General features: G+C 49.4%; 1 pseudogene; it reads left to right on the forward strand.

The window, feature by feature from the left end:
• The first annotated feature begins 276 nt into the window (after positions 1-276).
• Positions 277-12,035, forward strand: LOC101125871 (uncharacterized; annotated as a pseudogene).
• Positions 12,036-17,875: the final 5,840 nt, after the last annotated feature.

Genomic DNA, 17,875 nt, shown 5'->3' on the forward strand with positions numbered 1-17,875 from the left:
TCAAAGTTTCCTAGAAACAAGAGCCACGGCATGCTATGCAGGGATACATAGGGAGGCACCAGGGTTGGTCAAGAAGTCAAAGGAGTGAGGGGAAAACATGGGCAAGAGCTTTATTTGTGGCATCCAAGGGAAAGGCAAGGTAAGCAGGCACAGGATTAGCTATTAATAGTTTGAATAATTTCATTCAGCTCTGGGGCCCAGGGCTCTCCCCAGTTGTCTGGCTCATGGCCCTGGGATGATGAGGGCTGAGGGACAGTGGCCCAGTGTAAGAGCCCGATGAAGGAGGTGGTTGGGTCTATGGGCTTTGGATTGGCTGGTTTGCATATGGAAGGTGCACTTGCAGGTGAGTCCTTTACTATCTCTAGGAACTGGCTAGCCCTGGGAGAAGCATTCTCTCCAGGATCAGCAAGGCCCCAGCTGTCAAAACATCAGGAAATACAGGAAATGAAAAGGAATGATGAATACACTGAGTGTGCTCTTGAAGGCATGTATGTGGCTGGCAATGCTGAGGGCTATGGGGAGGGCACCAATGGTGTCTGCTACACTATTCTTGGCCCCTCAATGACTACATGAATTTTAGGATCAGCCTGTCAAATTCCACAAAAACTTCTATTGGGATTTGTGTGGGAATTGCTTGAATTTATAGATTAATTCAGTGAGAAGTAATATGTTTATAACATTGAGTCCTACCATTCATAATATATACAGTATATATTTCAATTTAGTCAGTTCTTCCTTTACGTCCCTGGGTAGTTTTTATATTTGTCTTAGTCCCTTTGTAGTGCTATGACAAAACACCTGAGACTAGGTAATTTACAAACAACTGAAGTTTATTTTCTCAGTTCTGGAAGTTCAGAAGAACAAGATCAACGCTCCAGCAGGTACAGTGTCTAGTGAGGGCCTGGTCTCTGCTTCCAAGATGGTACCTTGAATGCTGGTTCCTCTAGAGCAGACAATGCTATGGTCTCATGTGGCAGAAGGCAGATTTACCACCATCCCTAAGCCCTTTTATAAGGCACTAATCTCATGCATGAGGGCTTGCCCTTATGACTTAATCACTTTTTAAAGGCCCCACTTCTTCATACCTTGGCAATTAAGTTTTAACACATGAATTTTGGGAGACACATTCAGGCTATAGCAATACTCTTCATGAAAGGTCTCATGTATATTTTGCTAGATATATTCTCAGGATTTTGTTGCTATTGTGAATAGAATCTCTTTTTCTATTACATTTTCTTAATTTGTTATTACTGACGTATAGGAATGCTAATCTTTTTTTAAGTTGATCTTGAATTCAACAACCTTGCTAACTCTCTTACTAGTCTTAATAATTTATCTGTATATTCTTCTGGATTTTCTTCATAGGCAATTATATGGTCTGCAAGTACAGGAATTTTTCTTTCCAATTTAAAATTTTTATTTCCTTCATTTTTTTTTTTTTTTAAGATGGAGCCTCACTTTGTCGCCTAGGCTGGAGTGCAGTGGCACGATCTTGGCTCACTGTAACCTCCACCTCCCAGGTTCAAGAGATGTTCCTGCCTCAGCCTCCTGAATAGCTTGGATTACAGGCACCCACCACCATGCCCAGGTAATTTTTGTATTTTTTTTTAGTAGAGATGGAGTTTCACCATGTTGGCCATGCTGGTCTTGAACTCCTGACTTCAAGTGATCCTCCTGCCTCGGCCTCACAAAGTGCTGGGATTACAGGCATGAGCCACTGCACCTGACCTTTATTTACTTTATATATCTCACCTATTACTGCTGCAGTTTGCAGAAGAGAGGATGCCCTCAAACCTAACTTCTCCAAACCATCCCAAAGGGGAAGTCTGCTCCACATCAACAATGTTATTGTTTTTAAAGACCATAAGTCAACATGTTAGATTATAGCAAAATGATGTCCAAGGGGCAATATGAAAGCAAGACTGAGAGTCCTGGAAAGAAGGTGGCAGAGCAGCCTTTTTAAAATGGTCATCCCCTCAGACCCTACCCTTCCTGCCTTCTTCCTCCAGTTGTCAGATTTGCCTGTTGGGGTCCACACGGGGAAGGAGATAGGGGGCTGGACTGAGAGGGAGATGGAGAAGCTGCCAGAGGCCCTTTTGGATCCAGAATTGAGGCAGCAGTTCCAGCTAGGTCCAGAGGTGGGGGCTGCCCCCCAACGCCCAAGGGAATGGCACTGATTCCAAAATGTGGCAAGAACTCTCTGGCTGGGAGAGGGATGTGCTTGCTCCCTTGAATCACCTGAGCCCAGGCTGGAAGGCCCAAGGGGGAGCACAGGCCAGCCCACTCCAGCCCCATCCCCTCCCTTTAACCCTAAGCTATTCACTCTCCCAGATTCCACTCCCTTTTCCTAAGTGACCTCCCTGCAAAGTCTGCAGAGAGCAGCACTCCTTTGTGCCAGCTCACCCCGCACTGTCCTGTCTTTCAGCAACCCCCATGGGTATGAACTTGAGATGATTCATTTTCCTAAAAGCCTCTTTTGGGTGAGGGAAGGCGTGGGTGGCTCTGCAAGGTTTAGAGTGGGGGCTGCCTCTTCTCAGAGCCACTGGGAGAGCCAGTGTCACCCTCCATGGTGGGTGTCTGCAGGATGGGGAGCAGCCATGGATGACACCATCTTTGCAGGCAGCCCAGGTCATCCCCAGTGGTCTGGGAGACTGGGGGTGCACCAACTCCCACTCCCAACAGGGCCAAGGCTCCTTCCTCACCTAAGAAGTGACTTTCTTGAAGAGTGGGGACAGAGGAGCCGGCAACCTGTGCGGCGTAGGCACCTGGGAACAAATCTGCGGCTCAGTCTCAGAGAGAAGTCTCCTCCAACACAGCTATTGCAGAAATGGGGAAACTGGGCCTAGAGGGAAGGGGGCTTGCCCAAATCACCAGCCCTGGAATGTTTTGCGCTTTCAGGGTGGATCTCCCAAGAAATGCATTTTATGGCACTGCTGCCTCTGGTCACCCACCTCGAGGTGTGGTGGGCCTGGACAGTCACCTTGACTGAGGGCCAGGCTGATGAAGTCAAACCTACCACTCAGGAAGGAGACCCAGCCCTTCTCCAGGCAGAGTTCAAATGTGAAGACTGCCTTCTTTGGGCCTCAGTTTCCCCACCTGAATTGCAAGGGCCCTTCTAGCTCCTACACTCTGGGCCAGGCTTTTCCTCTGAGCCCCAGTCAGCCTGGAGGACCAGGGCTACATCTTCCTTGGACAGAGACCCACCATAGGGGTGGCAGGACATAGGGGTGGGGGTAGGCAAGGTTCCTGTAGGGAGGTGAAGCTGTCATCAGAGATGGTGTCTGCAGGCAGTGGGTGTGTCATGGCTCTGCTACTACTTGCTGGGTGATTTCCCCATTCTGGACCTCAGTTTCCCCATCTGTTTTATGGAGATAATATGCCTGCCTACATATCTGGGGACTTGGATGTGTGTGTGGGCCAGTTGCAGTGTTTCTTAGGTGTGGTCCTGGGGCAGCCTGCACCATCCCATAGAGATTTCTGGGCCCCATCCTAGGCTCACAGGATCAGAATCTCTGGGAATTTGCATTTACACAGGCATCCGGGTGATTCAGACACATGATTGAAGAAGCACTAATAGTATATTGTAAGCTCTTTATAAAAGGTAAATTCATAGCTGCCTTTTAATAAACATAAATTTCATCTTCCCTTCCTCAGTTAAGGACACACAATCCAGGTGAAAATCACTCTGCCTTTCCAGATGCGGAATCTTATCTTTCCAGTAAGATTCTGTTAACTGTTACTTTCTGTAGTTTGTATTCCAAAACAATGAGTATATCTTTCCATTTTTTCAATATAAATGTTTAGGTTGGATGTGCTTTTTCAAATGGGACACACACTCACACTGTTTAGAATTCCAGCTATGGCTTCTGTCAGGCCTCTGAGCCCAAGCCAAGCCATCGCATCCCCTGTGACTTGCACATATACACCCAGATGGCCTGAAGTAACTGAAGATCCACAAAAGAAGTAAAAATAGCCTTAACTGATGACATTCCACCATTGTGATTTGTTCCTGCCCCACCCTAACTGATCAATGTACTTTGTAATCTCCCCCACCCTTAAGAAGGTTCTCTGTAATTCTCCTCACCCTCGAGAATGTACTTTGTGAGATCCACCCCTGCCCACAAAACATTGCTCTTAACTTCACCGCCTAACCCAAAACCTATAAGAACTAATGATAATCCATCTCCCTTCACTGACTCTCTTTTCGGACTCAGCCCACCTGCACCCAGGTGAAATAAACAGCCATGTTGCTCACACAAAGCCTGTTTGGTGGTCTCTTCACAAGGACGCGCATGAAATTTGGTGCCGTGACTCGGACCAGGACCGCACCCTGTAGCCTTTCTGTGCAAACAGCTTGACCTTACTGTTTTAGCCTAACCCTCATGTCTGCGTGCAGTGGCTGCCACTGCTTTAATACTTTTAGAGGCCCTAAAAATCACAAACTATGCTCAACTCACTCTCTACATTTCTCATAACTTCCAAAATCTATTTTCTTCCTCATACCTGACGCATATACTTTCTGCTTCCCGGCTCCTTCAGCTGTACTCACTCTTTGTTAAGTCCCACAATTACCATTGTTCCTGGCCCGGACTTCAATCTGGCCTCCCACATTATTCCTGATACCACACCTGACCCCCATGACTGTATCTCTCTGATCCACCTGATATTCACCCCATTTCCCCATATTTCCTTCTCTCCGTGTCTCTACCCCTTCTCTGCTTTTCTGGGGGAGGGGCAAGTACCCCTCAACCCCTTCTTCACCCTTAGTGGCAAGTCCTGCTTTTCTGGGGAAGGGGCAAGTACCCCAACCCCTTCTCTCCTTGTCTCTACCCCTTCTCTGATTTTCTGGGGCAGGGGCAAGAACCCCTCAACCCCTTCTCCTTCACCCTCAGTGGCAAGTCCCACTTTTCTGGGGGAGGGGCAAGTACCCTAACCCCTTCTGTCTGTGTCTTTACCCCTTCTCTGCTTTTCCTGCCTTGGTCCTTCACCCTTAGCAGCAAGTCCCGCTTTTCTGGGGAAGGGGCAAGTACCCCAACCCTTTCTCTCCTTGTCTCTACCCCTTCTCTGCTTTTCTGGGGAAGGGGCAAGTACCCCAACCCCTTCTCTCCTTGTCTCTACCCCTTCTCTGATTTTCTGGGGCAGGGGAAAGAACCCCTCAACCGCTTCTCCTTCACCCATAGTGGCAAGTCCCGCTTTTCTGGGGAAGAGGCAAGTACCCCAACCCCTTCTCTCCTTGTCTCTACCCCTTCTCTGATTTTCTGGGGCAGGGGCAAGAACCCCTCAACTCCCTCTCCTTCACCCTCAGCGGCAAGTCCCACTTTTCTGGGGGAGGGGCAAGTACTCCAACCCCTTCTCTCTGTGTCTCTACCCCTTCTCTGCTTTTCTGGGGGAGAGGCAAGTACCCCAACCTCATATCTCTGCACCCCGATCCCTTATTTCTGCACCCCGACCTCGTATATCTGCACCCCAACCCCTTCTCTGCTTTTCTGGAGGGCAAGAAACCCCCACCCCTTCTCCGTGACTCTACTCTTTTCTCTGGGCTTGCCTCCTTCACTATGGGCAAGCTTCCACCTTCCATTCCTTCTTCTCCCTTAGCCTGTGTTCTTAAGAACTTAAAACCTCTTCAACTTTCACCTGGCCTAAAACCTAAATGCCTTATTTTCTTCTGCAATGCCGCTTGACCCCAATACAAATTCGACAGTAGTTCCAAATAGCCAGAAAACTGCACTTTGAATGTTTCCATCCTGCAAGATCTAAATAATTCTTGTCGTAAAATAGGCAAACGGTCTGAGGTGCCTGACGTCCGGGCATTCTTTTACACATCAGTCCCTTCCTAGTCTCTGTGCCCAGTGCAACTTGTCCCAAATCTTCCTTCTTTCCCTCCCGCCTGTCCCCTCAGTCCCAACCCCAAGCGTCGCTGAGTCTTTCTAATCTTCCTTTTCTACAGACCCATCTGACCTCTCCCCTCCTCGCCAGGCCGAGCTAGGTCCCAATTCTTCCTCAGCCTCTGCTCCTCCACCCTATAATCCTTTTATCACCTCCCCTCCTCACACCCAGTCTGGCTTACAGTTTTGTTCCGTGACTAGCCCTCCCCCACCTGCCCAGCAATTTACTCTTAAAAAGGTGGCTGGAGCTAAAGGCATAGTCAAGGTTAATGCTCCTTTTTCTTTATCAGACCTCTCCCAACTCAGTGAGCATTAGGCTCTTTCATCAAACATTAAAAACCCAGCCCAGTTCATGGCTCATTCGGCAGCAACCCTGAGACGCTTTACAGCCCTAGACCCTAAAAGGTCAAAAGGCCGTCTTATTCTCAATATACATTTTATTACCCAATCTGCTCCCGACATTAAATAAACTCCATAAATTAAATTCCAGCCCTCAAACCCCACAACAGGATTTAATTAACCTCGCCTTCAAGGTGTACAATAATAGAAAAAAGTTGCAATTCCTTGCCTCCACTGTGAGACAAACCCCAGCCACATCTCCAGCACACAAGAACTTCCAAACGCCTGAACTGCAGCAGCCAGGCATTCCTCCAGAACCTCCTCCCCCAGGAGCTTGCTACGCGTGCCGGAAATCTGGCCACTGGGCTAAAGAATGCCCATAGCCCGGGATTCCTCCTAAGCCGTGTCCCATCTGTGTAGGACCCCACTGAAAATCAGGCTGTTCAACTCACCTGGCAGCCACTCCCACAGCCCCTGGAACTCTGGCCCAAGGCTCTCTGACTCCTTCCCAGATCTTCTCAGCTTAGCGGCTGAAGACTGACGCTGCCAATCACCTCGGAAGCCCCCTAGACCATCACAGGTGCCGAGCTTCCGGTAACTCACAGTGGAGGGTAAGTCCACCCCCTTCTTAATCAATACGGAGGCTACCCACTCCACATTACCTTCTTTTCAAGGGCCTGTTTCCCTTGCCTCCATAACTGTTGTGGGTATTGACGGCCAGGCTTCTAAACCTCTTAAAACTCCCCAACTCTGGTGCCAACTTAGACAATACTCTTTTAAGCACTCCTTTTTAGTTATCCCCACCTGCCCAGTTCCCTTATTAGGCCGAGACACTTTAACTAAATTATCTGCTTCCCTGACTATTCCGGGATTACAGCTACATCTCATTGCCACCTTTCTTCCCAATCCAAAGCCTCCTTTGCGTCCTCCTCTTGTATTCCCCGACCTTAACCCACAACTATAAGATACCCCTACTCCCTCCTTGGTGACCGATCATGCACCCCTTACCATCTCATTAAAACCTAATCACCCTTACCCCACTCAATGCCAATATCCCATCCCACAGCACGCTTTAAAAGGATTAAAGCCTGTTTTCACTCGCCTGCTACAGCATAGGCTTCTAAAACCTATAAACTCTCCTTACAATTCCCCCATTTTACCTGTCCAAAAACCGGACAAGTCTTACAGATTAGTTCAGGATCTGCGCCTTATCAACCAAATTGTTTTGCCTATCCACCCTGTAGTGCCAAACCCATATACTCTCCTATCCTCAGTACCTCCCTCTACAACCCATTATTCTGTTCTAGATCTCAAACATGCTTTCTTTACTATTCCTTTGCACCCTTCATCCCAGCCTCTCTTCGCTTTCACTTGGACTGACCCTGACACCCATCAGGCTCAGCAAATTACCTGGGCTGTACTGCCGCAAGGTTTCAGGGACAGCCCTCATTACTTCAGCCAAGCTCTTTCTCATGATTTATTTTCTTTCCACCCCTCCGCTTCTCACCTTATTCAACATATTGATGACCTTCTTCTTTGTAGCCCCTCCTTTGAATCTTCTCAACAAGACACACTTCTGCTCCTTCAGCATTTGTTCTCCAAAGGATATCGGGTATTCCCCTCCAAAGCTCAAATTTCTTCCCCATCCATTACCTACCTCGGCATAATTCTTCATAAAAACACATGTGCTCTCCCTTCTGATCATGTCCGATTAATCTCCCAAACCTCAATCCCTTACAAAACAACAACTCCTTTTCTTCCTAGGCATGGTTAGTGTGGTCAGAATTCTTACACAAGAGCCAGGACCGCACCCTGTAGCCTTTCTGTGCAAACAACTTGACCTTACTGTTTTAGCCTAGCCATCATGTCTCCGTGCAGCGGCTGCCACTGCTTTAATACTTTTAGAGGCCCTAAAAATCACAAACTGTGCTCAACTCACTCTCTACATTTCTCATAACTTCTGAAATCTACTTTCTTCCTCATACCTGACGCATATACTTTCTGCTTCCCGGCTCCTTCAGCTGTACTCACTCTTTGTTAAGTCCCACAATTACCATTGTTCCTGGCCCGGACTTCAATCTGGCCTCCCACGTTATTCCTGATACCACACCTGACCCCCCATGACTGTATCTCTCTGATCCACCTGATATTCACCTGATTTCCCCATATTTCCTTCTTTCCTGTTCCTCACCCTGATCACGCTTGATTTATTGATGGCAGTTCCACCAGGCCTAATCGCCACACACCAGCAAAAGCAGGCTATGCTATAGTACAAGCCACTAGCCCGCCTCTTAGAACATCTCATTTCCTTTCCATCGTGGAAATCTATCCTCAAGGAAATAACTTCTCAGTGTTCCATCTGCTATTCTACTACTCCTCAGGGATTATTCAGGCCCCCTCCCTTCCCTACACATCAAGCTTGAAGATTTGCCCCCACCCAGGACTGGCAAATTAGCTTTACTCAACATGCCCTGAGTCAGATAACTAAAATACCTCTTAGTCTAAGTAGACACTTTCACTGAATAAGTAAAGGCCTTTCCTACAGGGTCTGAGAAGGCCACCGCAGTCATTTCTTCCCTTCTGTCAGACGTAATTCCTCAGTTTAGCCTTCCCACCTCTATACAGTCTGATAAAAGACCAGCCTTTATTAGTCAAATCAGCCAAGCAGTTTTTCAGGCTCTTAGTATTCAGTGAAACCTTTATATCCCTTACAGTCCTCCGTCTTCAAGAAAAGTAGAACAGACTAAAGGTCTTTTAAAAACACACCTCACCAAGCTCAGCCACCAACTTAAAAAGGACTGGACAATACTTTTACCACTTTCCCTTCTCAGAAGTCAGACCTGTCCTCAGAATGCTACAAGGTGCAGCCCATTTGAGCTCCTGTATAGACGCTTCTTTTTATTAGGCCTCAGTCTCATTCCAGACACCAGACCAACTTAGACTGTGCCCCAAAAAACTTGTCATCCCTACTATCTTCTGTCTAGTCATACTCCTATTCACCATTCTCAACTACTCCCACATGCCCTGCTCTTGTTTACACTGCCGGTTTACACTGTTTCTCCAAGCCATCACAGCTGATATCTCCTGGTGCTATCCCCAAGCTGCCACTCTTAACTCTTGAAGTAAATAAATAATCTTTGCTGGCAGGACTATGCTGAATCTCCTTAGGCACTCTCTAATCAGATGTCCTGGGTCCTCCCAATTCTTAGACCTTTTGTACCTGTTTTTCTCCTTCTCTTATTCCATTTAGTTTCTCAATTCATCCAAAACCATATCGAGGCCATCACCAATAATTCTAAATGACAAATGTTTCTTCTAACATCCCTACAATATCACCCCTTACCACAAGACCTCCCTTCAGCTTAATCTCTCCCATTCTAGGTTCCCACACTGCCCCTAATCCCGCCTGAAGCAGCCCTGAGAAACATCGCCCATTCTCTCTCCATACCACCCCCCAAAAATTTTCACCGCCCCAACACTTCAACACTATTTTATTTTTCTTATTAATATAAGAAGGCAGGAATGTCAGGCCTCTGAGCCCAAGCCAAGCCATCGCATCCCCTGTGACTTGCACATATACACCCAGATGGCCTGAAGTAACTGAAGATCCACAAAAGAAGTAAAAATAGCCTTAACTGATGACATTCCACCATTGTGATTTGTTCCTGCCCCACCCTAACTGATCAATGTACTTTGTAATCTCCCCCACCCTTAAGAAGGTTCTCTGTAATTCTCCTCACCCTTGAGAATGTACTTTGTGAAATCCACCCCTGCCCACAAAACATTGCTCTTAACTTCACCGCCTAACCCAAAACCTATAAGAACTAATGATAATCCATCTCCCTTCACTGACTCTCTTTTCGGACTCAGCCCACCTGCACCCAGGTGAAATAAACAGCCATGTTGCTCACACAAAGCCTGTTTGGTGGTCTCTTCACAAGGACGTGCATGAAAGCTTCCTCTCAAATTATTAGCCCTTTTCTGCCAGGGAGTAGTTTTTCCCAAGGAGGTCTGGAAGACAAGCCCCTGGACAGAGGCTGGTGGTACCCCCTGCTGCTCATCAGAATCGCTGGATCATGACTGACCCCTAGTGGCGGCTTCTCTGCTTAACTGTCAGCCCATGGACTGGGGTGTGACCCCCAATGCTGCTGCAGAAGCTTTCACCCATCCTGGGCCACCCCTGCCATCTGTGGAGAAAGGCCTGTCCTTTGTCTTCTGAGCCCAGCTGGCCTCACAGGCATTCAGCAGATTGGAAAGTCTAAGCATGTGCTGGGCTGGGCTCCCCCACGCCCCTTTTTGGAGTAAGGCAGAGTGCATTCCAGCCCCCAGCATCCCTGCTGTTTATTCCCACCCCTCACCCCCGCCCCCATACACACTCACGAGTACAAACACGGGCGCAGTCACGGGCACACACCGCCACGGAGAGCATTTCCATTTCCAGCCTCGGCAGAGCAGTCTCCTTTTAGGGAAGTTAACGAGGCAGTAAAGGCTCAGGGGTCAGGGAGGACCTCTGTCGGGAGGAGGCTGCTAGACCCAGTTCTGCCTCTGACTTGCTGGGGGCCCTTGAGAAAGTTGCTTCTCCTCTTTGGTTTCAGTTTCCCCAGCTGAGAAATGGAGGGTTTGGCCAAATGGTCTAAGGTTCTGGGAACCTCTAACTTAGAGCCCGTAACTGGTGGTCAAGATGAGGGAGAGTCCCTCGGGGTCAGCTGAATGCCTGAGAGGCAGGACAGGCCCAAAGGTGAGCAACTTGAGCACACCAGGTGGGCTCCGAGCTGGAGGTGAGCCCCACAGCCTGCAGAGCAACCCTGGACTCGTGAGCCCCATCGCACCAGTCCGGTGGGACTTCAGAGATGTGGAATCCAGCCTCCTCTAGTATTGCAGAGCTGGGGGATGGGAGCTGCGGATTCTGACACCACAGCTGCCTTATATATGCCAGATGGGCTGGGGCAAGACACACCCCTTTCTATGAAATGAGCAGTCAGTCCAAACAGATGAGCTAAAGAAAGGCTGTGGGAGGGACCCAGCTCTAGCCTGAGGCTACAGACTGGCTTCCAGGGTACTCAAGCAGCTGCCTCTGGGGGAGGGGTCCCAGGTATGAGAGGCAGGGCTCAGAATCTAGGCCAAGCCTCCACAGGACCCCACTCTGGAGAGCTCGGAGCAGTCTCGGGGGGAGGGTCAGCAGGCAGCAAGTGCACTAGGAGCATCTTTCACAAGGCACCCAATATTGCATCTGCTCCAATAGGCAGCGAGTTGGAAAGTGGATGGAATAGGCAGGGTGGCAGCTGCTCCCCAGGGCCAGGAGTCCAGCCCAGCACTCACCCAAGTCCACCTCAGGCCTGCTCAATTGGGTTGATCCGTGCTCTGGGCCCTCTGGCCCCACCCTCAGAGGGAGGGGTTTGGGGCAACCAAGTGAACTGGCCCTTGCGGGAGGCAGGCAGCCCCTCACCAGGATCCCCACCCCCACCTCTCCAGCCCCTCTCATTCCCTGATCCTTCCACCTGCTCTCCCGCCCCAGTAGTTTCCTCTGCTCACTCTCATCCCTTTTCCTGCTCCCAGGCTCACCTGCTCAGATGTCCTTGACTCTCCTCTGAGTCTCCCTCTTTCCAAGCCGCCTCCCCTCTACCTAACACAGTCTCCCTGAAGACACCAGAGTACACAAGCTCAATTTCCCGCACCTCACCTTTACTCCCAGACATGGGAGAGAGATGATAGGAAGACCCGAACGCCACTTGGCAAGAGATCTGGGGCGTGCAGGGGGCAGATCTGAGGCTGTGGAAGCTCCAGGGGCTCCCTGCAGAAGGCTGCATTTAAGCTGGCTTTTGAATGTGGCTCTGAGCTGAAACCTCTGCTTAAAGCTCCAGACCAGGAGCCAGCTGCCAGCTGGACCACTTCATTTGGTGTCTCAGAGGAATCTTGCACTCCATAGATCTAACTCTGAACCCAGAAAATGCCCCCATCTCAGCCCTGTTTCTTCTCAGGGAAAGCACTACCTCATACCCAGTTCTGCACCAAACCCAAACTATGAGCGCTCTGGATAAGCCAGTGCCAAGAGGGAAAGAGCTCTGAATGCCAAGCCAAAACATGTGAGTTTTAACTCCACCTCCAGCTCCGAGAGTTGTGGGGAGGGAAGGGCCTTAGTCCATTTTGCTGTAGAAAGACCAGTCTGGCACTGTATTGTACATGGATGACAGGGGAAGAGTGAGGGTGGAGAGACCAGAAGGAGGGCAGGACTGGGGAGGTAGGGACATGGCTGTAGCGGTGGAGATGGGAGAACAGACAGGACTTGGTGGTTACTTGGATGAACCAAGGGAGGGATCAGGAAGAGACACCCAGTTTTGTACCAGATGTCTAGAGTGTGGGATGCCATTTATTGCTCGAGGGAAGAGGAGGAGGAAGAGGTACGGCATGGGAGGAGATAGCTGAGCTCTCTCTTGAATGTCACTTGAAGTCCTCAAGGAGAGACAGGCCTGCCAGCACCTTCATGAACTGCTTCAGCCAGCCCTTGGGGCACCTGTGGTCCCTGGCCATCTCGACTCTCCCCTTTGTGCCTGTCAGCTGCCATGGGGGTCAGCTGCACAAGGGCCCAGCAGGTCTGTGTGTTTTCCCAGGGGACTGCCGCATGGCCAATGCTGAGGAGAAGCTGATGGACGACAACCTTCCCTTCTGAACAAAACCCGTTATAGCTACCTGATCCGCCCAGCCACCAGCAGAGGCCCTCACAGCTCATCTGCATTGAGATGGAGCTCTCCCTGGCCTAGCGTGTCAGCATGGTAGGTGCAGAGGGTAGCTGCGGCTCAGGCTCAGGCAAAGAGGCAGCTCATGCCCACACCCCAAGCGATCATTGGCCAGAGGAATGAAATTACTAGGGTTGACTTAGACCTACCATTACATGGCAGGGAGGCTGCAGAAGAGTCCATGAAGTTCATACGTGTCCAACATTTAATGAAGTCAAGGTTTTGTTTACAAAGAAGAAATAAGGGTGGGAGCGGGATGACCACTGGGTAGGCAGCCGATGGGCCTGCTCAGCTGAGTCTCCAGCACGACCATAAGCTTCTCCTCATCCTCACAGCCCCACCTGATTATCTCCCCCCACCCTGCTCAACAGATGACCTTACATGCTGCCTACTTGTTGGGGGAAATAAGAACCAGACTGGGGGAACTGACGGGTACAGAGGCCCAGGTGTAGGGGCAGGACCAGAGGCAGTGCAGCGCCTACTGAGCCAGGCGGGTGAGGGTCTGGACAGTGCGCGTGGCTGCTGCAGGCATGGAAAGGAGGCGCAGATGGAGGCACTCCCAGGGGCCATTGTCAGGCTCTCCATATGTGGACGTGTGCAGAGGTGGGGGTGCTGAGGAAGGAGGAGGTGCAGGGAATTTCTCTTCTCCTCTCTACTGCCTCTGAGTTGGAGATGTCAGATGAAACCATGGCCCATTGTAAATGAACACAATGTCCCCACTCACAGGGTTAGAACCCCGCCCTTGGAAGCAGCTCTGAGGGGAGCATTCACATGGGGAGAGTGAAGGAAGCTGTGTCCAGCAGGGGAAGGAGGTCACCAAGGGGGCTGACCGTCCCCTGGTGAGGTGGCTGCCTTCTGACACACCAGATGCTCTCTTTAGCATGGTTGGCCCCCACACACCCAGCCTGTCAAATTTACAGCCTTCAAGAAGGCTTTGGCCAATTAATGAGCAGCTCCCTCTCCTAGGAGGAAGGACGTCTAAAGGATGAGGAGGGTAGTAGAACCCTGTACGCTCTGCCCCCTCCCGCCACAGTTGGACCGAAAGGAAGGGGGCTTTCAGACAGGCTTGCCCAGGCTGGGGTCTGAGTGTCACTGTCCAGCCAATGGTCATCCCACTCCCATCCTCACCTTCTTGCTTAATGGGTGAGCCCAGCTGCTGCCGCAGCTGCCACCCTAGTGAGGGTGAATGAGCAGGAGGCTGCGCTGCACTTCCAGGCTCAGGCTGCCTGGCCAGATCTGCTCTGAGAGCCCTGTAGGCTGATAGAGGCTACCAGGAGGAGGACGGGATGCAGCTGCCAGCCCCCACCTGTGCAAGTCGTACTTCTAAAAGCTTGGGTATACAGTAAATATTAGGTCCTGGGCTGCGGGGCCAGGAAGGGGTATTCTCCTCCTATTTTTCAGGGTTTGTTTATTTATTTGATGAGGGAGGGTTATAGGTACAACCAGTTTAAAGATGGAAATTTTTAGAGTGCAGGCAGGGATTTAGGGTAAGCCAAGCAGACTTGTCCAAGCAGCTCTTTTGGGGAGGCCAGAGTCCTGTACCAATGTCCTCAGGCATGTTCAGCAGCTGCTGGGGGAGTGCTGGACAGGATTAAAGCACAGGAGAACTTTCTGGATGACAGAAATGCTCTATATCTTGAAAGGAAGTAGGTTACATGGGTAATGCATTTGTTAAAACTGATCAAAATGTGCACTTCACATCTGTACATTTCACTGAATATAAATTATACCTCAAATTAAAAACATTTTTTAAAAGACAGATGGGTCAGGCGCAGTGGCACACGCCTGTAATCTCAGTATTTTTGGAGGCCGAGGCGGGAGGATCACGAGATCAAGAGATTGAGACCATCCTGGCCAACACGGTGAAACCCTGTCTCTACTAAAAATGCAAAAAAATAGCTGGGTGTGGTGGCACGCGCCTGTAGTCCCAGCTATTCAGGAGGCTGAGGCAGGAGAATCGCTTGAACTCAGGAGGCGGAGGTTGTAGTGAGCCGAGATCGTGCCACTGTACTCTAGCCTGGCGACAGAGTGAGGCTCTGTCCCAAAAAAAAAAAAAAAAAAAAGCCCTGAGGTGGAAGATTGCCTAGTGGGCTCTAAGAAAACCAAGGAGGCCAGAAGACTAGAGCAGAAACAAAGCAAGGGAGGCAGCAAAGAGCCAGATCATGGAGGGCAAGTGTTAGCAAATTTGTTCTGTGAAGGGCCAGATAGTAAATATATGAGGCTTTAGGGGTCACGTGGCCTCCATCATAACTAGGCAACACTGCTATTGTAGTGTGAAAGCAGCCACAGACAATACGTAACATATGAGCGTGGTTGTGTTCCAATGAAACTTTATTTACAGAAACAGCTGGCTAACTTGCCATCCAGCTACTGTTTGCCAGCACCTGATGTAGGACCCTGCAGGTCATTGCATGGATTTGAGCATCGAGTTTGAGTGAGATGGGAGGAGGAGAGACAAAGATTTTGAGCATAAGCTCTGAAAGGACCCCTTTCCCTGTTGCATTAAGAATAGATCATGGGGTACACAAGGATGGAAGCAAGAGAGGGAGCGAGGAAAACAGAAGGCTGATGCAGTAATCCAAGGGGAGATGATGGTGACATTTTGGGTTGGGATGTTGGCATTGCCATTGATAAGAAATCGTTATATTCTGAATATATTTAGAAGACTGAGCCAGCAGGATTTGCTCATGGTGAAGGTGGTAACGTACAAGAGAAGAGTCAAGGGAAACTCTGAGGACTTTAGCCTAGCAACTGGCAGGATGGAGCAGAAAGAGTAAGAGTTCAGTTTCGGACATGTAAATGTGAGATACCACTTAGACGTTCTTGAGGATGAAAACCCTTGAACTGATGTAATCAAGTCAGGTCAGACTGGAAATACAAATTTGGGAGTTGTTGGGGTTTAAATGGTATTAATACATGGGACCAAGGATTGACTGTAGATAGAGAACTAAGAGGTCAAAAGACTGAGCATTTCATTAACAAAAGGCAGGGCAGTAAGAAGGAGCCTGCAAAGGAGACTGAGCTAGCGCAGTAGGAGGAAGAGACTTGGCAGCCAGAAAACCAAGTGAGTGATATATGTCAAGGACTGAGGGGCATCAAATGCAGGCAGAGAAATGCTGTGGGGCAGGGCCACCACAGAGAACACCTTCCCAGGCAATGCCCAGCACAGCCACTGGGGCAGGGCTGCCCCTGAGACCCTGGACCTATACAGCCACCAGTGTGCAATGCCAGGCTGGGAGAGCTGCATGCACAGGACTCCAACCAGTGAGAGCCAGGGCATGGGCTGCACCCAGTAAAGCTATGGGGGTGGAGCTGCCTGGAGCCTTGGGGACCCAACCCTCACCCCAGTGTGACTGGAAGGTGAGACATAAAGTCAAAGACTATCCTCAAGCCTCAAGACTTAATGTTGTTTACCTGGTGTGTTTTGGACTTACTTAGGACTAAGCTACTTCTTCCTTCCTATTTCTCCCCTTTAAATGGGAATATCTATCCTATGCCTATTCCACCATTGTATTTTGGAAGCACGTAACTTGTTTGATTTGACAGCTGGAGGGAAATTTGGCTCAGGATGAATCATACCTTGAGTTGGTCTTACCCATGCTTACAGACTTTGGACTTAGAATTTAAAGTTGATGCTGGAACAAGTTAAGATTTTGGGAGCTATTGGGATGGAATTAATGTGTTCATTTAAGAACGTACACTTGAGAAGCCAAGGGTGGAATGCTATGCTATGATCTGAATGTGTCCTTCAAAATTCCTGTGTAGAAACTTAATGGCCAATGAGATATTAAAAGGTAGGATCTTTAGATGATTAAGTCTTGAAGGCAGAGCCCTCGTGGATGGGATCAGCATCCTTATAAAAGGACTGAAGGAGTGAGTTTGATGGCTTTTTTGTCCTTCCACCTTCTGCCAAGTGAGGACATAAGGCACCACCTTGAAGCAGAGCAGCTCTTACCACTCAACTTGCCAGCACCTTCATCTCAGACCTCTCAGCCTCCAGAACCGTAGGAAATGTTTCTATTGTTTATAAATGACCCAGTCCCAGGTATTTTGTTATAGTAGCACAGATGGACAAAAGCCAGTGCTTAATGTAGCCCCAGCCTAGCTCTACCCTGCTGCAGCCAGCTTCTGCAGTAACAGGAATGCAGAGTGCAAACTTCCACAGGCTCTTCTGGACCACTGATTGACCCCTTGTAGACAAAAAAACCAGAAGGGCTTCACCTGTTGCTTTGGTGGAATCTTAGTCCACATTCTCTACCCATCTGGACTAAGGCTTACTGCATTTCCATCAAATCAGTATGAGAGCCTATCAGACAAAAGGCATTTTTCCCTGGATGGGGAGGTTGAAACAATGAGCACCTGGTGGTCACAGAACACTCTGCAGACTGCAGTTTACATTCCTGGCTGTATGGAGCTTCTATTGCTTCTAGATTCACTTCTCCATCATACCTGTCCTCTGCAGCTGATTGTGGATAGTGCTCTACAGCCTACATTAAACCTTTGTTCAGATGACATGAGATCATTTCCCAAAGGGGAAGGAAGTAAGGCACAGGCATGAAAATGCTACTGTTTTATGAAATGACAGGGCAATGGGAGAAGGAAATCAAGAGCCCAAAGAGTGAGGACCTCTGCTGTAGACAGCTGCTTGTGAGGGGGTTGGCTGGCTCTGTCCTCTTCACAGCCTGCAGGCCAGTGCTTGCTCACCAGCCCATGTGGACAAGCTGGCCTGGCCTTCACACAGGCCTGGGCCACGGCAAGAGCACAGCAGGATCAGCTCAGGCAGTGCCTGAACAGGAAGGGCCTGGGGAGGAGCCAGGTCCTGCTTCACACCAGTGAAAACCGGAAGGGCTTTGCAAATGGTTAGGGGTTTGTCTTTTCACACTATGGAACCCTCAAATATCTGTCATCGATGCAAAG

The sequence above is a fragment of the Gorilla gorilla genome, chromosome 12, assembly GCF_029281585.2.
Source record: "Gorilla gorilla gorilla isolate KB3781 chromosome 12, NHGRI_mGorGor1-v2.1_pri, whole genome shotgun sequence".
NCBI classification, from domain to species: Eukaryota; Metazoa; Chordata; class Mammalia; order Primates; family Hominidae; genus Gorilla; species Gorilla gorilla.